At 33.9% G+C, this 22455-nt stretch overlaps 1 long non-coding RNA gene across 1 annotated transcript in view; it reads right to left on the minus strand.

The window, feature by feature from the left end:
- Nucleotides 1–16609, minus strand: part of LOC107801687 (uncharacterized) — a 29829-nt gene extending 13220 nt beyond the window's left edge. The window contains exons 1-3 of the long non-coding RNA XR_001651683.2: nucleotides 16369–16609; nucleotides 15379–15436; nucleotides 14680–14765 (exon numbers count right to left, since the gene is read on the minus strand). This is a non-coding gene — a long non-coding RNA (uncharacterized LOC107801687). The remainder of the gene's footprint in view (nucleotides 1–14679; nucleotides 14766–15378; nucleotides 15437–16368) is intronic.
- Between the last annotated feature and the right edge of the window lie 5846 nt (nucleotides 16610–22455).

The raw sequence follows: 22455 nt of genomic DNA on the forward strand, positions 1-22455 counted from the left end.
GTTTGCCTTAGTTGAGAGGTACACAACTGTAAACTTACACTTTTCTGGTTGAATTAATTGAAATTGGCTCATGTTCATTCCCTACTCCTTCTATTTTCTTTTACGATCTTGATGAATTGGACAGTGCTAATTTGTTTATGAAAGAGTGGCTGGGATCCACATATGTTAATGCTGAGTTTGTAGTTGTTTTGTTGTCTAAATTGTTGATAAGCATTCTTCATATCCATGACCATAAACTAATGATTATACTGATTTTGGAAAGTTGGTTCAGTGTTTTATTGATGGGTCGCCGTATAGTTGCTTTGTAAAATCAAATGCTGTCGTGTGGTTTAAAATAGTCGTGATTCAAGCTTGTTTGTAATTGTTATTTTACACGGTCGTGTAGTAACTCTTCGGACGATGAATTTGCTACAGGGTTGTTTCTATTACCAACTCAGACAATAGTTGAATCTTGAATTTCATTGTATCATATTCCTATATATTATTTGTCCGAATGTGGGCCACTTGGAGTAACGAATCCTAATTTGAATTTTTGTTTTCCTTTGAGACTAAGGTTTGCTTTATGGTAAGGGGATTTGTAATAGTAACTGTACCAGTTGGTATGGCAAGAATTGGTAGAAGAATTTGTGAAATTAGAAGTGAGAAGAAGTAATATTGGTAAAATGGCGTTTGTTTTTTGACTGCTAATGTTTCTGATTGTTGACTTCAAGAATGAGCTATTTCTTAGCTTTTGTACTTCTCTATAGACCATCGAACATTTATGGGAAGTTTGGTATTATATTTTGAGATTTCCTCTTGTAATATTTCTTGTATCCCTCTTGATTGCATGGATAATTTTGGGTGCTCTTTTATGTGCATTTAAATCTTGGAGAGATGAAGTTGTTTACGACAGGCATTGCCTTGAATTTTAATTGTCTCATACGCTTGTGTTGATCATTTTGCCTTAGCCGATTAGCATGTTAAAATAATAATTTGAGGCGTGCCATGCCAAACAAAATCCCAAAACTCATGGTCCTCAATTAAGTTTAACTCTTTAGAAATCGAGGTGTGCCATTAGTGAATTTTCCATGGCCCTCGCAAACTTGAAAGTGCGTAGTTGCTTTAGGCGCACAATTTAAATTAATTTCCTTAAACTCGGATGTGCATTTCATGTGACCCAAATCCAAATCTCAACAACGTTAAATAAAATGTATCGTGGACCGCGGGTGCATTTTATGTGACGTGGTTCAAGGTGTGTTTTAAATAATGTTGAATCTTCCTAATAATTAATTAAAGCGGTGACAAGAACCCAGAACTTCTGATTCAGGGTTCAGAATTCGAGCTTAGATGAATTGTTATATTTGACTTTATTTATTATTTGGTGTTATTCACATATTTGGACCTAATGTGCTAAATGTTGCTTTTACCGCTTTGATATTATTGAGCTGTATATAAACTGCTACGAAACCCTTCTTCTCTCTAAGTCTTCTAAATCATTTGGGGAGTGTGCCTCGTGTGACTTCTCTTCTGTTAGAGTCATTCCAATTTTAGAACGAGGTTCGGACAAGTTGCAAAGCCGATAAAGCTTCTGTATTTCCGGTACGCTGCCCCTCCCTCCCGGTTTGAGTTGTCCGCTCGGTTAAGCCAGGTCTAGAACAAATAAACCCAGGTTTTAAACCTAGTATAATAATACCTTATGCTGGATCCCTAGTAGGAACGTTTGTTTGCATCATGTGCATTTTGACATTGGGGGACTTAACACAGGGGTTGGGTCCGTCTAGGACAAGTGTACCCAAAATAACAGACCATCTTGATGCATCCTATGTGCTACATGTTGCATTTCTTCAAGGGTAAAAGGATCATTTGGTGAACCAATGATAGTTGAGGTCAAATGAAAAAAAATGAGAAAGGAAAGAGGTTGAAGTATAAAAATGAAGCAAGTGGGGCCTAGTTATAATTTTCTTGCACGCCTTTTCAAAAAAAACAAAAAAAAATTGAAAATGAAAAATGAAAATCCAAAAAAAGAGAGTTTGCACTTTCCCCTTCATTTTTTTCCAAAAAAAAAAATCAATCAAAAAAAAAGAGGAAAAGAAAATCCAAAAAGATATTACATGTTTATTTTTCAAGAAAAAGCAAAAAAAAATATGTGTTTTCTCTAAATTAGTTATTTTTTTTAATTCTCGCCCGTATCCAATCTGCCCAAACTACGCATACTTGATTTTTGTCTTTCGGGGCGTGATACGTAGGCAACTCACATAGGGTCCGGTCTTCCTAGTAAATCTTAGGTTCTTGGCTTCGCAGGGTCGTAGCCAAATCTTGCATGTTTAGCCACTTTTTGCCACATAGATTAATTTTTTAAAAATAGTCACAACCACATGTGTCTAGTAGGGAATGTTATTGTCTCACATAGTGTTGGTCTCAGTTTTCTCATATAGGTGTGGATCTACTTACCGGAGTTTGAGCATGACAGATACCCCAGGACCATCCAGTCAGGATCGCTCATCTTGGAATTGCTTAAGGAGATTTTATTTTGTTGAGACTATTTTTATTTTATGTCATCTTTTACCTTCTAGTTTTGTCCAGTAATGTCGAGTCTTTTGTTATAGTTTCCTATTTTGTATTTGAAAAAAAAAAGTGTAATAAATCAAAAACTCAAAAAAAAAAGAAGAGATTTTGCATTTTTATATTTCTGTTAGATGTTTTCTTTAGAATACTAACTCTAGAAGTTCAAAAATCTTTTGAGGTTTTTCATTTAGGAAATTAATATCTGGAACTTAAAATAAAAATTGCTTTTATATTTCCTTTCGTATATTAGGGCTAAAAATTCAAAAAAAAAGAGAATTTTTGTTTTTTAGTACCTCTTTAAAGGTTTTCTCTAAGATATTAATTCAAAAAATCCAAAAAAGATTTTCTTTTGAGGTTCTTCTTTGCGAAATTAATGAAAAATGAATAGGAAAAAAAAACTCTTTCATTTTTACTAAAACTCTAGGACATTGTACATAGAAGAAAAAGAAAACAACATACTTTATCTTTGGTTTATTTTCAGAGTTTCTCCCTTAGGTAATCAAATTGAAATTCAAAAAACATTTTTTTATTTTTTTTATCTTTTTCATTTCTTGATTCGAAATCTTTCTTGCTCGTATAAGATTGAGTTTAGAATAGGATATAGAACATTAAGTCTAGAAAATTCAACAAAAAAAGGATTTGCTTCTTTTATTTCTCTTTTTTCATCAGAGTAGTCATTAAGGTAAAAAAAAGAAAAAAAAAAAGAAATGAGAATGTTAGTTTGTTTACTTTATTCCCGATCTTCCAGAACTACGCAAGATCTGATTCATGCGGCGTCATGATACGTAGGCAACCTACATAGGGTTCGATTGAATCATTTTTTATTATTATTAAAAAAAGAAAAAGGGAAAAAAAAAGAAGGAAACAAAAAAAGAGGGTAAAATTAAGGATGTGAGAAATGAGAGGGAAGAAAAGAGCGATAATCAGAAAGAAAAAAGGGGAAGGAAAATGAGCGAGTTAAGAAGTGCGAGGGAAGAAAAGAGAAGAAGATTCAAATGGACAAATTGAGATGATGTCAATTGACCTTACGACCCTCGAAGTCATTCTAGAACCATTAATTGTTGCTAGGTGCATTGCACGCAATGTGATATTTTTGCTATTAAATGCCCTAACGCTAACGGGATGACCCCATTTTATTCCTTTTGATATCTTCATAATAGAAAGGTGGTTGGTTTGTGGTTCTCGAAGTAGTAACTCCTCTCCACAATAAAAGGCAATGGCGGACAACAACAGAATTGGGTTGGTTGATACCGGAGCCCGAAAGCAGTCGGTTGAACAGGACACTGTTTTGGCTGATGAGGTGAGGATGTTAAGTCAACACATGACGGACATGTATCAGGCTTGGATGACTGGGAAGACACCACCCCCGCCACCACCTAGATTCTTAGATGCTACTCTTACCCAAACTTCGGTCATAGTGCCGGATGATCCCCCATACTCTCCAGATCCACCTGTTTATCACAGCTTTCCCAACCACCCTAATAGCTCCATCACTCTTCCTCTAATTACATCTTCCCAAAATTGCCCTCCTGTCATATCCTCTATTCCCAACAATGAACACCCACTCAAAGCTCATTATGCCCAATATTACCCCTCAAAGGTTGCCCACAAGTTCCTGACTCATACAAGAAGAGCCCTCGGGATGAGCTTCATGCTGAAAATGAAAAGGTCACAGGAAAAGAAGGGCGAGATGAGATATCCAGGAAGCTGAAAAGCATAGAACAATCCTTAAAGAACATGCAAGGGATGAGAGACCATGTTAACATGTCTTACAAAGAGTCGTGTAGGTTCTCTGACATTCGCCTGCCCCCGGGGTTTAAAGTGCCAAAGTTTAACTTGTATGATGGATATGGAGACCCGGTAGCCCATTTGAGGGTCTATTGCAGTAAAATGAGAAGTGTTGGCGAGAAAGATGATTTATTGATGGCGTATTTTAGTGAGAGCTTGACTGGGGCAGCTTTGAAATGGCATAATCGTCAAGATGTCGGTAAGTGGCCTACATTGGGTGACATGGCTCAAGATTTTGTTCGATACTTTCAATACAAATTAGGCATTACCCCAAACCGCTCCTTCCTATCTAAAATGGAAAAGAAGCAGGAGGAAAGCTTTAGGGAGTTTGGGTGCATATGGAAGGAGCAAGCTGCTCGAGTTAGCCCCCCGATTGGCGAAGAAGAAATGGTTGAGCTTTTCCTACAAGCTCAGAGGTCCACCTACTTCAATCATTTGATTCCGACCTTGGGTAAACCTTTCAATGATGTGGTAAAAATGGAAGAAATGGTAGAAGAGGGAATCAAGTCAGGCAAAATCATGAGTTATTCGGCATTGAAAGATACTACAGAAGACATTCAGAACATCCTAGAAAGTTTGGGTGGACGAAAGAGAAATAGAAAATATGATCCGCTGGGCATTCCTGCTCAACGCTTTCAGCCTAAATATCGGCCCCATGGATATCCTTGTGGACCAGATGACCCTCCCAAATGCTACTTCTCTCCACAGAACCCCCAAAGTTGTACATCACTTTCCCAGTACCCTATCCACAATGCACCACCATATGTTCCACACCCACGAGGCTCGCGATGGCCCACACCACTTCCCCAAATGTCTTACCTGCCCCCTTAAGCATATACGCCACCCACCCGCAAAAGGTTCTAACAGAGGCCACAATATAAACTGAAAAGACTACTGAAAAAAGAAAAGGCTTTCACCCTTATTGGAGAATTATATGCCAATTTGTTCCAAAGGTTGAGGCAATTGGACATGTTGAAACTGATTCAGATAAAAATGCCAAACCTTCTGCCAAAGAAGTTTGATTTTTCTAAAAGGTGTGCATATTGCTCCAATGCCCCGGGTCACATTACAGAAAAGTGTTGGCACCTGAAAAAAGCAATTCAAAAGCTTATTGATGTAGGTGACATTGTCGTGCAAAATCCAGATGCAGCAGACACTAGCCAAAGTCCATCGTCTGTTCATAATGAGATGCATATGGTGGGTATGACTTATTTTGAAAAGGAATATGAGAATTCTTCCGAGATCCTCAGAGGTACACATGCTACGAAGCTTTCAGCGCTAGTAGAGATTGATCTTAAGAATGAGCCGGCAAAAGGGACACAAACGCAATTTGCTAAACTCAATGTGATGAAGACTTGTTAAGATCTTAGTAATATTGATGCGGAACTCAGTGGCTAAGATGTTGAGCTTGGTGATTGGAAAGATGCTCCTTTCTTGGCTAGCCAGGGAGGAGTCTTGGTGGTTTATTTTGTTGTCATTTCTGTTGTCCGGTTTATTTCAGAGTTGTAATCCGGACATTGTCTTGTGGCTCAAACCCTTCTATCCTTTTATTTTGCCTAGTTTGTTTAGTCATAGTAGCTCGTTTAGTGTTGTCTAGGTTTGTTCCAAGGTTGTAACCCCAGTTTAGTTTGCTTGTTTTGGTGTTCAAACCCCTTCACCATTTGCCTAATGCAATTTTCTGTTTTCTATTATTTTTAGTCATTTTTGTTTAGTTCTCTTCTCCTTTTATAGTTCTCTTCTTGCTCGCTCTAGTGACATGACATGCACACATAATTCTAGGCCTAGTCTTAAAAGTTAGTTTACTAATGAAGCAATGAAGCAATTTTGAAGATGACTGGGGCATTTAAAGGAAATAAGTACATAATTTTGAGATCATTTGAAGCCCGAACTGTGTGAAATTGGGGCAGATAATTTGGAAAATTAATAGGGTAACAAGAATTCATCGAAAGAAGAGTGCATCCTGGACGATTTGAAGCAAACAACTTTGAGTTCAAGTGCACTTCAAGTTACAAGATAAAGTCAAGAAAGTTGTCTCCGAATTGACGGAGGATATCCATTGTGAAAAGGGAATCACCCAACGAGGGTTCTGCACTTGACAGGGCGCTAAAGAAAAGTGGAAGGCATATCACTAATACCAATGCCGAAGCTGCAAAAGAAATATTGTGCATGATCTTCAATTTTTATTTCAAGTTGCATGTGTTGCACTTGACATTTTCAGGGGTTGGGAGGCCTTCTGTCAGTTACCCAAACACTTATACCATTTGATACCCTCTTGAGCCTGTACTAGTTTCTTTGACCTCCCCTATTTTGGAATCAAGTTAGAGTCATAAAAAAAAGGTTTATGTCCCAATAGGTTTATTTGAAAAGGTTCATTCCAAAAGGAAATTCAAAAAAAGAAGAAGAGAAAAATAGAGAAAAAAAGGGGGAAAAAAATAGCAACAACAAAAGCAGTCCTGTGTACTATGTTTGACCTGATTCTTGTCACCACAAGATACGTAGGCAGCCTCACGGTTCGGTCATACCAAATAAAATATTTCACACACCTGTTTTAGAAATTGGGGCAATAGTTTTTAAAACAGATTCCAAAAGTTGTAAATAAATTAACCTCATTGTCTAAGTTATTTTGAGCCTTTATGATATCCTTTCTTTCTAATACTGTCCAAAAGCCACATTACAGTCCAAAAAAGACCTCCCAGATAATCTTTGAGAGTGCTGAATTAGCCATTCCAGGAGCATATGATGTTTTTACCATGGTTAATGCCTTGTCATCTGTAGAATCGGAGGAAATAAGAAAAGAACAAAATGAGAGAGTCTTATTGGTAAAAACATTCACAGACACCATAAGACGATGAGTCGAGCGAAATAACAAAATGAGAGAGGCTTGATAGTGAAAGCTCTTCGGGCACTACAAATCGAATAAGGATCAGGAATCAGATTGGATAATCGGAGCATTGAAGCCCAGTTTCACGACGAAAAGGCACAACAAGAGTTGAACATCAGACTTGCTTGATAGATTAGGCCACTTACTCCAAAGGTGCATGTCATGGTCATTAGAGTTGGTATCTACATCTAATAAGTTTCTACTTTGTAGTTTTCTTGTTAGGAATCGTCTCGTTCCATTGTCCTTTACTCTGTTCCTTTTGTCTTGTTTACTTCCTCTTCCTGGGTCTGTTTGGTCAGAACAAGTGAGAAATGACTTCAAAATTTGCCACCATCTTTCCAATTGCACAAAACGGGATCTGGCTAGCATATCAAAGTGGCATAAATCAGGAAAAGAGCAGCAAGCGCACTGAGTTGGTAACAATCAACATGCTTTGAGATTCATGTGAAATACAAAGGATCGGTATATGTCAATTCATGAATAATGCAACAGATAGAGGGTGTTGGGTTGGAACGGATCAAAGGTATTTTTTGTGATAAAACTGACAAAAGAAAGTGGTTAACCAGTGACAAGCAGGGTCTTCCAAGCATAAATCAAAGTTATCATGGCAAGTGATAGAGCAATAGACCTCAAGGCCAAGGCCAGTGGTTTAAGTCAAGAAGGAATAGCATACGCACTGAGTGGGTGACAATTGACATGCTTTGGGATTCATGTGAGACACAAAGGTTTGGTAGATGTCAGTTCATGAGTAATGCAGCAGATAGAAGGTATTGGATTTGAACGGAGAAGAGGTATTTTCTGTGATACGGGTGATAAAGAAAGTGGTTAGTCAATAAACAATCAAGGTCTTCGAGTGAAAATCAAAGTTATCGTGGGAAGTGAAGGAGCAATCTCCCTCAAAGTCAAGGCCACAAACCAAACACCATATTTTTAAAACTGACAAAATTTTTGTTGATTTGAAACAGGGGCAGAAAAATTTGTTTGTTTCGAAGAAACCCTCCGCAAGAAAAAGCAAGCACCAGATAGGTTTGACCGTAAATTCTCAGGACCCTCCTAAAAAATGGGACCTAGTTTACATGAGTAGCAAAATCTAGCATAAACACCCCCAAAGGAATATAAGGTGGCTTCAAAGTTTTCATGCTTGAGATAGGATTCAATTAAGAGCTTTCAGGATCCTCCTGAATAATGGGACTTAACTTTAAGATTTTCCATTAGATAAGAAGATTTATCGTAAGTTCTGTTGTAGGGTAGTATAATTCAGCCGTAAAAGTTGTCACTCTTAAGATAAGACTTGATTTTTGATTTTTAGGACCCTCATGGATAATGAGATGTGGTTTTAAGACCCTCTTAGATAACAAGGTTTAGTGGGAGTCATACCTTTTGAAGACATAATTCAGCTTTTAAAACTATCATTTAACTAGGAGTTGTCAGGACCCTCCTTGATAATGGGATCTAGCTTTCAAATTCTTAGTAATATTTGGTAACATGATTCAATTTAACACTCACAGATGTGCCCAGCAACCAAACTAGGGCAGAAAATTTTCTTTGTTTTGTCTATTTTTGTTGAAATCAGGCGCCCACCTGGAGAGCACGGAAATGCAGTTCAAGTTCAGCAATCAGGCGCCCACCCGGAGAGCACAGGAATACAGTTCAAGTTCAGCAATCAGGAGTCCACCTGGAGAGCACGGGAATACAGTTCAAGTTTTGGCAATCAGACGCCCACCTGGAGAGCACGAGAATACAGTTCAAGTTCTAGCAATCAGGCGCCCACCTGGAGAGCACGAGAATACAGTTCAAGTTCTGGCAATCAGGCACCCACCTGAACAGATGAACAGTTGAAGTTTTGGCAATCAGGCGCCCACCTGGAGAGCAAGGGAATACAGTTCAAGTTTTAGCAATCAGGCGCCCACCTGGAGAGCAAGGGAATACAGTTGAAGTTTTAGCAATCAGGCGCCCACCTGGAGAGCACGGGAATACAGTTCAAGTTCAGCAATCAGGCGCCCACCTGGAGAGCATGGGAATACAATTCAAGTTCAGCAACCAGGCGCCCACCTGGAGAGCACGGGAATACAGTTCAAGTTCAGCAATCAGGCGCCCACCTGGAGAGCACGGGAATACAGTTCAAGTTCAGCAATCAGGCGCCCCACCTGGAGAGCATGAGAATATAGTTTAAGTTCAGCAATCAGGCACCCACCTGGAGAGCACGAGAACACAATTCAAGTTTTGGGAATCAGGGGCCCACCTGGAGAGCACGGGAATATAGTTCAAGTTTGGCAATCAGGCGCCCACTTGGTGAGCACAGGAATACAGTTAAAGTTTTGGCAATCAGGCGCCCACCTGGAGAGCACGAGAATACAGTTTGTGTCGGTAATCAGGCGTCCACCTAGAGAAAAGGAAAGCATCTCAAATTATAATTCGAATTCAGCAATCAAGCGTCCACTTGAAAAAAAGGGAAAGTGTCTGAGATAACAACTCAGGTTGGCAATAAAGGGACTTCACCGGGAGAGTACAAGTCAACAAGGCAACAAGAATCACAAGAACAAGTTTGAAGATACGGATAGGATTTTTGTAATGCATAGATCATAGTTTAGTCTAACTTCTTTTATTTTGTTATGGTGTAATAAGGAGTTCAGTAAGCAGTAGCAGCAACAACAACAACAACAGTGAAATCACAGCTTCATGGTAGTCCCAGCTACCGAAACTTCCCGAACTACACTGACCTGATTCCTTTATAGACAAGGATATGTAGGCAACCTCGGGAGCGGAGTGAAGCCAAATCTTTTCAAAATTCTTCCCACGGAGTATTCAAATGAGCAAAAATCGCTCGTATCCACTCACTTTATCTTTGCACGAAAACTCTTCGTGTTTCCGAGCAAAGAGGGGCAGCTGTGAGCACGTGATTTTTGCCCTACATGAAAATAACTCCTAAAAAATAGACCAAAAATAATTTTTATTAATTTTAGGAATTTTTCTTTATTTATTTGAATTTCATGCATTTTTAACATTTTTAAATAATAGAGAAAATCCTAAAAATTGTCATTTTTACATATTTAACTTTTAATCTTTTAAATTAGCATTTTTTCTTTAGTTTTAAGTTAACTAGTTGTTTTTAATGTTAAAAATAAATAAAGAATTTTAATTTCTACAAAAATAGATTAATTTAGGATTTTAATTAATTAAAGAAAAGAAAAAAGGAGAAAGGAAATTAGAAAAGAGTTTAATTTGAATTTGGGCCAAACCCTATACCCAAATCTACCCAAGCCCAAACACAATACCCAATCTCCCTACCCAAACCCGCTTGACCGTTTTCCCTCTCCCTTTCATTTAAAGACCTAGACCTAAATACACAGATCTTGGACCCCAAGCAACAGAGGGCACCGCTGCTCAGCTTCTTCTTCTTCTTCACATAAAAACACACATATTAGAGATTGGAGGGCGGCCTCCCATCTGCTTCGACACCAACAAAAAGCATGTCATCTCCTCCCCTATTTGGATTTCTCTAAAGAACAGAGAACAAATCGAACCCCCTTCCATCTCCGAACCAAAAAAAACCAGTAGCAGTACCCTCGTCCGTCCACCCCCTTTAACCTGAAATCGACCCCAAAAACCACCAGCCTCAACCCTCAGTTTCCACCCAAAAACCCACCGGAACGGACTACCCCCAAAACGCATGAAATCAGTTCCAAATATTGCAGCAAACCAGCTGCGAAAATAGCAGAAACGCGGCTGTAAATCAGCACAAAAGCGCTCAAGAACAGTCCAATGTCACGTCTGTTCCGTTTCTTCTCTTCGATTTTGATTTTTTGTTTCATAATGGACTTGAGTTTTGACAGAATTTGATGTGTTCGGGTTTGATATTGGCGAGAGCTTTTTGTGAGTTTTGTTTTTTCTTTCTGGGTTAAAGTCGAGTTCATAGCTGTCTCGCTGAGTTCGAATCTGTTGCGGCTGAGTTTTCATCCTTGTTGTTTTTCACATACTGGCCCTTATTTGGTTCACCTTTCTTGTTTGCCTTAGTTGAGAGGTACACAACTGTAAACTTACACTTTTCTGGTTGAATTAATTGAAATTGGCTCATGTTCATTCCCTACTCCTATTTTCTTTTACGATCTTGATGAATTGGACATTGTTAATTTGTTTATGAAAGAGTGACTGGGATCCACATATGTTAATACTGAGTTTGTGGTTGTTTTGTTGTCTAAATTGTTGATAAGCATTCTTCATATCCATGACCATAAACTAATGATTATACTGATTTTGGAAAGTTGGTTCAGTGTTTTATTGATGGGTCGCCGTATAGTTGCTTTGTAAAATCAAATGTTGTCGTGTGGTTTAAAATAGCCATGATTCAAGCTTGTTTGTAATTGTTATTTTACACGGTCGTGTAGTAACTCTTCGGACGATGAATTTGCTACAGGGTTGTTTCTATTACCAACTCAGACAATAGTTGAATCTTGAATTTCATTGTATCATATTCATATATATTATTTATCCAAATGTGGGCCACTTGGAGTAAAGAATCCTAATTTGAACTTTTATTTTCCTTTGAGACTAAGGTTTGCTTTATGGTAAGGGGATTTGTAATAGTAACTGTATCAGTTGGTATGGCAAGAATTGGTAGAAGAATTTGTGAAATTAGAAGTGAGAAGATGTAATATTGGTAAAATGGCGTTTGTTTTTTGACTGCTAATGTTTCTGATTGTTGACTTCAAGAATGAGCTATTTCTTAGCTTTTGTACTTCTCTATAGACCATCGGACATTTATGGGAAGCTTGGTATGATATTTTGAGATTTCCTCTTATAATGTTTCTTGTTTCCCTCTTGATTGCATGGATAATTTTGGGTGCTCTTTTATGTGCATTTAAATCTTGAAGAGATGAAGTTGTTTACGACAGGCATTGCCATGAATTTTAATTGTCTCATAAGCTTGTGTTGATCATTTTGCCTTAGCCGATTAGCATAATAAAATAATAATTTGAGGCGTGCCATGCCAAACAAAATCTTAAAACTCATGGCCCTCACTTAATTAAGTTTAACTCTTTAGAAAACAAGGTGTGCCATTAGTGAATTTTTCATGGCCCTCGCAAACTTGAAAGTGTGTAGTTTCTTTAGGCGCTCAATTTAAATTAATTTCCTTAAACTCGGGTGTGCATTTCATGTTACCCAAATCCAAATCTCAACAACGTTAAATAAATTGTATCATGAACTGCGGGTGCATTTCATGTGACGTGGTTCAAGGCGATTTTTAAATAATGTTTAATCTTTCTAATAATTAATTAAAGCGGTTATAAAGTTAAAATTGAACCATATGTTAAAACATGTATTAAAATAAATTAATAGGCCAATTATAACATTTGAGCGACCGTGCTAGAACCAAGGAACCCATCCACTGGTTAACAGAATTCCTTACCCGAATTTCTGTGTTCGCAGACTGTAAAACAGTCAATCTTTTCCTCGATTTGAGATTCTAAACCGGTGACTGGGGACACCATAAATTATCCCAAGTGACGACTCTTAATTTTTAATAAAATGATCTCATTTTGATTGTCACTTTAAGTTGAAAAAAACTCTCTTATACCCTTCTGAAGGTAGGAAAAAAGAGGTGTGACAGAAGTTCGAGGTAAGCGTTTGGTCTAACTTTAGCTTGAGGGATTAAGAGTTGTGTCCTATTTGCTATTTGTTTCTTGTTGAGTACGACGTATAGGCATGGTGACGAGTATCTATACGTTGGTGTTGAGCATGGCCGTGAGTCTTATATTGTGATTTCATGACTTCATTGTATTATTCATGTTTTGGTGAGGATTTCCATTTGTTGTGTAATGTCGTGGAAAGAATTGTAACCTATGAACATTGAGGAGTGTTGGCTCCAGTTGTATAACGAATTGTGAAAGTATAAGTGATAATTGAACCTCTAGAGTATTGGCTCGAGTTGTGAAGTGAATTGTGAAGTAAAAGTGAGAAAGAGAAGAGATCATTATGTTGCCCCCTTGACGGGCTATTGTTGAGTTGTGGTTCCCTTGCATTGTATTCTTAATTGATACTCCCTCCGTTTTAATTTATGTGAACTCATTTGGCTGGGCACAAAGTTTAAGAAAATAGAGAAGATTTTTGATCTTGTGGTGTAAAATGAGGCACATATATTTTGTGTGGCTATAAATCATTGTGTAAAGGTAAATTATTTCTAAATAAGGAAAGGGGTCTTTTTTTTTGGCACGGACGAAAAAGAAAATAGGTTCACATAAATTGAAACAGAGGGAGTATTACGGATGCCTAGGTTGATGACTCTTTGTGTTGGGTAAGGATTATGATTCTCGGGGCAAGAAGTTTGGTTATAGATGAGGTAGTTAGATGTTGTAATTGGTTATAGTTGTTTCTCCCTTGCCGGGACATAATTATTTATGCTGTCGAATCCCTTGTCAGGATAGTGTAGATCTTATTGATCCCTCGTCGGGACTCTTGTCATGATTGTTGTTGATTTTATATTGGATCGGGTCGCACGCCGCAACAATATTATATGTGGATCGGGTTGCACGCTGCAAAAATATTATATGTGGATTGGGTTGCATGCTGCAATAATATTATTTGTGGATCGGGTTGCACGCCACAACAATGTTATATTGGATTGAGTTGCATGCCGCAACAATGTTATGGGTGGATCGTGTTGCACGCCGCGACAACGATATATGTGGATCGGGTTGCACGCCGCAACAATGACAAATGATATGGATCGGGTTGCACGCCGCAACAGTGTTGATATATATTGGGGTCGGGTTGCGCACCGCAACAATTATTGATACACGTGTGCTTAGTGTGGATATTAGTTTCTTTTGTTTTGCTGTGGACTCTAAGCTACCCTTAGACTGTTACTCTGGATTTACTGTCAATACTGGTATACCCCTGCAGCATGTTTCCCCCTCCCATCTTTACTTGCTTATTCCTGCTTTACTTTCCGCTGTATATTATATAACTGCACAGGTTTATTTGGTAGTCTTGTCCTAGCCTCGTCACTACTTCGCCGAGGTTAGGCTAAGAACTTACCAGCACATGCGGTCGGTTGTGCTGATACTACGCTCTGTACTCTTTTGTGCAGACCCCAGTATTGTAGACTTCGGACCGCAGTGAGATTGCTGATTCTTGTTCATCAGGCGACCTGAGGTAGCCCTGTAGACATCCGTAGGCCTTGGCGTCTCCTTTCTATTTACCTTTATGTTTCTTACATGTATTTCTAGAGACAGTGTTGTATTAAATTCTTTCAGACCTTTATTTGTAGTATTCTTAGATCGTCTGTGAAACTGTGATACCAGTTCTGGGTAGTCGAGACATCAAACAGTTGTAATAGATATTCATGTTCAGATGGCTTATTGTGTTCTTCCGCTTATGTTAAATTTCGTTGTTTAAATATTATTTCTTCGTAATTGTTAAAGAGAATAAAATTGGTAAAAAGGTAGCTGGTTCAATAATTGGCTTACCTAGCTCACATTAGTAGGCGTCATCACGACTCCCGAGGGTGAGAAATCCGGATCGTAATACAGACAAACTGCATTATTGAAATTCTCTGCAGGTGTAGAAGGAATAGCCATTAACATGGCATCAAGGAATTCTCTCATCAATTCAATAGTATCATTTTGCTTCATCTTCGATTACAAAAGTTGGCGTGGTTTAGTAACTAAATAACCAAGATTAAGATGTATATATCTTGAAAGAAAAAAATCTAGTATTATTTAGTAGGTGCCCTATTTCAATCTTTATGTCAAAAAATATTTCCATGTACTACAAATTATCTCTTCCTTACAACAAAAGGGATCACTAATTACATAGACAAAAGATAAAATATCTTGAATATGAGCTTCATCTAACAAGTTATACGGGTTCCTAGCATTTTTTGTCAAATAAATTACTTTTGACTTTTTATGAAGATAAGAAAAAAGGTATGACATTATATTTTCAATTTGACAATAGTTTTGGCTTCTAGTGCAACTGCATTCATGTCAGTGAAGTCTTTGTTGCTTTTTGAGTTCAAGTAAAAGCAAATGGAAGCTATTTCAAGCTTTATAGTCATATTTTTCTTTTGTTTTTTCTCCCTTAAATACGTACACCGTGGTAAGTCCTTATTAATAAAAGAAATCATATGCAGAGAGATATGAATTCGGCCGTAAAGTTGCACTAACCAAAGGTCATTCTTTTATTGAACTTGGATGAAATCTGCAAACCTGAAAAGAGAATATCCTGAAAGCCAATTATGCCATAGCCATAATAAGAATTAGAGGATCATATAGTCGAGAACTCTTAGAAGCTATAGAAAATTCGAAAAAGCAAAGTCATATTCACACCATACAGTTCAAAGAAAATCACACTAAACTATTTAAGAAATAGAAGCTTATCACAAAGAACAAACAATATGGGACATAAGCAAAGTCTGAAGTGATGAAAAGAACCGATGGAAGAAGAAGATGAACACAATTTATCATCAGAAATCAATCTCGGTAAAAGAAAAACAAAATTGTTCTCGTTATTACATAGCAAAGGAAAATTAATCATTGATATTTAACCACAAATATTACTATAGTACATTCCTCAACATAGGAGACAACAATTAACATTGATAATTGACCTATAAAATATGTTGCACTTCGTAATCCTCTTGTGCTTCTTTCATGGATTATGATTGTCTTAATTGATCAATGTTAGGCTAATAACAATACAGACCAAACAAGCCAAGTCCCATAACATACAATATGCAATTTGAAGCAATAATTTGATTTGAAACTAACCAAAATATTTGAGGGGAAAAAAGAGGTGTAGCCATACAGGTTGAGAGTCACAAATCCTACAGCATGACGAACTACAAAAAAATATTAGTAAAGACTAAAGAGTAAGCACAAGATATCATTCCATTTTCCCAAAAAGAATATGTAAGCGACTTCCGTTTATTCAGTTTGATCTTCGTGACTTGATGAAACTAAATCTATCCGGCAGAAACCAAAATATTGGAAACAGTGACACAGGAAATACACACCAAACAAATCTCAAAAATAAGAAAGAGATAAGCAAATCACAAAATCAGAGAGAAGTAATTTATCTCTAGCAATAGTAGAAATAAAAGAAACAGAAATTCAAGGAAATATTTAAAATATTAAAGAGCAAACAAAGAATTTTACCTTGGGTGATGGGAGGAAGAAGGGGTAAAGAAGAAGACACTTTAAGGGAAGAGGAGATTTGCGAAGAGGAGATTTGCGAAGAGGAGGAAGAGAAGAGCCTTTTAGGAGTAAAAGACGCGGCCGTTTCTTCTGCAGGGAAAGGGCGTTTCTTTTGCAGCGACTGTTAATTTTTTTTATTTATTATTGGAACGGTTTTTTTCATTATTTTTAGAAGGTAAAATATCAAAAAATGGCAATAAAGATAAATGCCAATGCTGGGCTAAGAGAGGTGCCACATCAGCCCCTCTTAGACTCAACTTTATGTGTGTGTATATATATATATAGATCTTTCTAAAGTATCTATTATATACCTACTTGTAGCGCGTGTTTTACCAATAAAATAAGGTGCGTAAACAGTAAAAAATTTATATGTGATGTTTTATTTGAACAGTCCAGATTTGATAAAATTGATCCAACAATTCTAAATAATTTTTTTCTTTTTCTTTTTTCCTTCTTCTTTTTCTTTCTTTGTTTTTTTCCCCCACTTCCTTAACTAATCTATTGCCTCTTTCATCATTTTCTTGCTAAGTGTTCAACGGAGAAACAAAGATGAATACTGAGCGGATACTTGCTTTTTCAACTGAAAACCAAACATCTATATTATATTAAAAAGAGAGTAGTATGCATTGTGGTTAACCCAAGTGGCAAGCTAAAATGAAGCCATTTGGCAATTTTAGGACAACATTAATAATTAGAAATTATAAATGGAAGCATACTTAATGGAAGTAGTTTAATGAATCTTATACATAATCTAAATAGATCTTAGACAAATCTAATATATATATCTATAATTAAATTTATATGTATATTTGTATCTATATCTGATCTACTCATAGATTTTCTTCTATATTAGCTAGAAATATATAGATAAAAAATTAATTAAAAAAACTATAATAGGAAAATATAAAAAATATAGAAATACGTAAATTGAGATAACCTATGACTATTTATATTTTGAAGAGTTAAAATATAAAATAAAAATAAAATTTACTTAAGATATTAACGATTTATTGAGTTTAAAAATTTAATAAATTCAAGCAGCAAAATAAGTTCTTATAAAAAGTATACAAATTTTTTGTAAGGTAAGAAAAAAAATTAAAGAATCAGTAAAAAATATTTTAATAACAAGAATAATAAAGTCATATTAATATTGATAAATCAGGCAAATAAATATTTTATACGTAAATATTACTACAACATTTAGATATAATGTGTTCAAACAATTAAGAAAATATATTTTTATGATTAATATTTGAATTGAGTGTAGTTAGTTTAAGTTTGAAAGAATAACATAAATTTTTGAAAATGCGATCCAATTTAGAAAATAGAATGATAAAAAATATTTGAATTTGAGATGAGAAAGTTATTTAATTTTTATCTATATTATATTAGAATGAGTGTGATTGAAATATATATTAAATTCGAACAAGTTAATAAAAATTCACATGATAATGTAATAATATTAAGAATTGAATAATATAATGTCAAAAATAAAGACTAAATAGAGAAAAAATAAAAATTCAGATTTTTTATCATAGAGAAAAAGGGTAAAACTAATTTAAATTTGAGATAAAAAAGTCTTTTATATTGTGATAAGAAAAGTCATAATATGGGTAAGTCCACGTAACTCAAGTCTAATATATAAAATCAAAAACTTAAAATATTGAATAATAAAAATAAATTAGAGATAATGCGAGGATATTTATAAATCATAATTTTAGAAAATAAAATAAAGTAAATATACAATACTTAAAAATATTATAAAAATTTAAAATTTTCAAGCAATATTTTTAAATCAAAATGAATATTTATTTTATGATTAAGAAATTATATATTTATCTATATTATATTAAATGTAGTTGATAATGATATTAAATAAAGTTACAAATTATTGAAAAGCCACATAAAATATAATAAGACTATATATCAGATTAAAAAATAGCAAAATTACGTTAAATTATAAAAATTTACTATTCGAAATGAAAGGGAAAGACTATTTGAATTTGAGATTAGAAAGTTCTTAAAACTATGACGAGAATACTCAAACTATAGATATACCACAAAATTGAAGTCTTATTTATGAAAAATAAAATAAAATAAATAAAAAAATAAAATTTAGAAATAAATATAAATTTCTATATAGGTAATTTTACTAATAAAAATTAAAAATTAAATTTGTGTATTAAAAATAAAAAAAGAAAGAAAATTTACATAAAGAAATAATATGACAATGAAAATATTGCTACAATATTCAGATGTGTTTGAAATAATTAAAAAATATTTGTTTCTAATTAAAATAAAATTTTAAAAATACAAATAAAATTTTAATATAGGTAATTTTACTAATAAAAATTAAATTAAATTTGTATCTTGAAGCTAAAAAAGAAAGAAAATTTAACTACATCTAATACAAAAATAATTATAAGAGAACTCAATACATTTGGAACATAATAATCAAATAACTTAACTCAAAGTTACAATTTAAAATAAAATATGATATTATTTTGGTTATAGGCGAAACATTAATATAAAAACTAACTAAAATATTGTAGTAGGGAAGAGAATGTATAAAAAATAAAGGTAGTGTGAGGATATTTATACTTTAAATTAATTTAAAGTTAAAAAAAATTAATAATTAAGATATATTTTAAAATATTACTTATAAATTTAACTGATTAAAAATTTTCGAATAAGAGGTTACAAGCATAAAAATATACTAGATTTCAAGAATAAAACATTTATATGTATTAAAGACTATTAAAGGATAATAAGCAAGACATTAATTTAATTATTAAGCTAATAAAAAATTATATGATAGTATAATAAAATTAAATATTACAATAATACAATAACTATAAGAAAAGAACAAAAAAATGCATAAAAATGATGTGATAAATAAGACATATTTGACTTTAAAATAAAAATAAAGTGATATTAAGAATTTTGTTAAAATAATATTATCTAATGTGCTCAAACAAGACAGATCACAATATGACATGTTTAGTATTCTTTAATATTGACAGCGAAACGAAATGCAAGTACTAAAATTAAGGGTTATGCTACTACAAATATATAAAAAAAAACTACAAATATATATATAAAAAATAGATTGTCCGCTACGAGATTTGAACAATAATTTCGTATCCTGCTTCATAATTAATATCTAATGTTATATAATTTTTATCTCAGGGGTTTATATTTAATGTTATGCGCACATGATTCAAATAACCTACATCACAATTTGACATGATATTTATCCGTGCATCGCGCGGGCACTAATACTAGTTTTACTAGTGAAGACAAAGATTCCTTTTTGAAGAATTTCAAAAATCCAATAGAGATAAAGTTTCGCTTTTGACCATATTTTGCTGTCTAGATTTTAGTCACCATCCGATAAATTTTATTTAGCAAGAGGAATGAATTTCGGCAGGAAGTGTGACAAGAAAGTGGAGGCGGCATAATATTTTCTTTTTAAAAAAAATAAAATCAATTAAAGTTTATTTTAAATATATACTTATTTAAAGTTGAGTTATGACACACGTTGTGTTTTGATTGGCACGTGGATGCAATCTCAAAATAAAAAACTGTTCAAGAAAAAATTGGTGTGTCTTAGACGTACTTTAGAACGATTGGGAGTGTAAAAGTTGTCCGTGGTCAGAAGTTGCATCACAGGGATTTGGTCCTAAGTTCTGTGGTTAAACTATGTATTTTGCCATGAAATAATATTTGTTCTCATTATTTAAACAAATATTGTATTTATTATAATTTTAATTATTTATTCAAATAATTTGATCTTCTTGTGTAAGCATATATAATATTGATCGACGCAAAACACACGTGCAATGCGCAACGCACGTATACTAAAACTAGTATTATTAAATGTTATGGTTATATTATGTATATATACATTATACATAGTTATATACTACTGTAATATTATCGATATATGTATTCCACGTATATATTTATTATCCACTATTATTAACATTAATATACAATCAATATATACATATGAACATTTATGATAAAATATAACATTAAAATGTGCAAGTTTTTAGTTGGTATATTATTTGGTGTAATCAATGTTTTAAAAGGCAGGGGCGTGAGGCGAGGCATTTTACCTCTGACGAGGCGAGGCGTAAGCCCTGAGACATGGGGCGTAAGTCCCACGGATCTTTAAATTTTACTAGTTTCAAGAATTTTAAAATAAAAAATAATTATTAAAATTACATTAAAATCACAAAATTATAACAAATAATATATTTAAAATAATTATAAATTATAATTCAACTATGAATAATACGAAAAGTATGACATATATCATAATATGCAAATTAGCTGCAACGTCATTACAATCAAACATCAAAAGTAATGTATTCGATACAAAATCTTATATGTATCTCTTAAGGAGTAATGAATCTTGAAAGAATTTCGATATTATAATTTGACATTTTTCTTAAAATAGTCCTTTTATTTATTATGCTTTCTATTTGAAAGAGAATTAATATAAAAACATAATTCACAATTTCAATACGATTCTCTAGCATCATTTATTTTTTAAGTTTCAACAAGTTAATAGAGTGACACATAATTCACCATACAATACAATGATAACTAATTATTACTAGCTAATACTGAGCTATTAAATTAATAATTTTTGTATCTCGTAAACGTGAAAAAAATAATATTTAGAAAAATATTTATAAAAAAATTATGGACTATTATATATTAAAGACATAACAAAAGTTAATAAATAATTTTTTTAAATGACAGATTTATTTAAAACTAACTATCATAGCAGTCTTAGTGGATAATGCACAATAATTTTTATTTTAATTGTGACATAAAATACTCTCAATTTAATGATTTATGATAATAAAAAAAGTAATTTTGAATACTTAAGGATTTATTAAGAAAATTTGAGGATTTACAAGGTTAGTTATATACAATTGCATAAAGTTCTATTAGGCGAACCCAGTACGCTAGGTGTTGGGCATGTCCGGGCGTAATCCCCGATGGTCGAAGCGTAAGTCTCACGGAACTAAGCCCCACACATAAGCCCAGGGGCGTTTTACGAGTGCTCCGCCCTAGGGCAAGCCCAGGGCGAGTCCTAGTTCTGCCTTTTAAAACAGAGGGTATAATTATACATGATTTACATCGTGTATAATTATCTATTATAATTTGTACATAATTTATTATAATTTTTACATAATTTATACAACATATATTAATGTAATTATGTAGTTATATTTCAGGATTCCGTATGTATATGATTATGCATGTTAAATTCCAGATTTATTAGTTTCATTTTTTTTGTAAATGGAAACAAAGAGATTATGAAATGTGAACAATAAGTGCAAGTAATTTTTTAATAGTTGATTAGCGTTTAATATTTTATGTATAAAAATGACACATAACTATTCTCTTGAAAATATTACCTAGCAAAGAAATAGGAAGCAAACGTTTAGGATTGTTGTTCCGTGAATCTCGCCAGCTTAATTTTTTTAGGAATTGAATCGATTTGGATTTCCTTGAACGAGATTCTCGGTCCAGATTTATAGGTTTGTATTAAGGAATGTAATTATTTAGTGGCTATGTTATGTTAATTACCTATCCTGCTAGATTATTCAAAAGTTTCTTAAATATTGTCTAATTATGTTTGAGAAAACTACAGTATTAGCCCAAAGTTTTGCACGTAATCCGAAATGTCCATTTGGATAAAACTAAAATCAAATTGTAACCCATAGGATAAAATCAATAGACAAAAGACAAAAGTAAATTTTAATACAAACTTTTCTATCTTCCCTACATATTTTTCCTTCCCAACACCAAATTGTTTTCTCTTTCTTACGTATCACACTTGACTTTTTATTCTTTCTATATTTTTTTTACTTCTTTTCTTCAATTCTTTTAATTCTAATATCTTTTTTTCTCTCCCTCTTACTTTTACTTTTTTTAATACTATTTAATATTGGATTTAATGATAGGCGAAGTGCAGTGTGTGTGTATATATATATATAACTTCAATAATCCATTGGTGGGGCCTTC

This window comes from Nicotiana tabacum, chromosome 22 (assembly GCF_000715075.1).
Source record: "Nicotiana tabacum cultivar K326 chromosome 22, ASM71507v2, whole genome shotgun sequence".
In the NCBI taxonomy this organism is placed as follows: Eukaryota; Viridiplantae; Streptophyta; class Magnoliopsida; order Solanales; family Solanaceae; genus Nicotiana; species Nicotiana tabacum.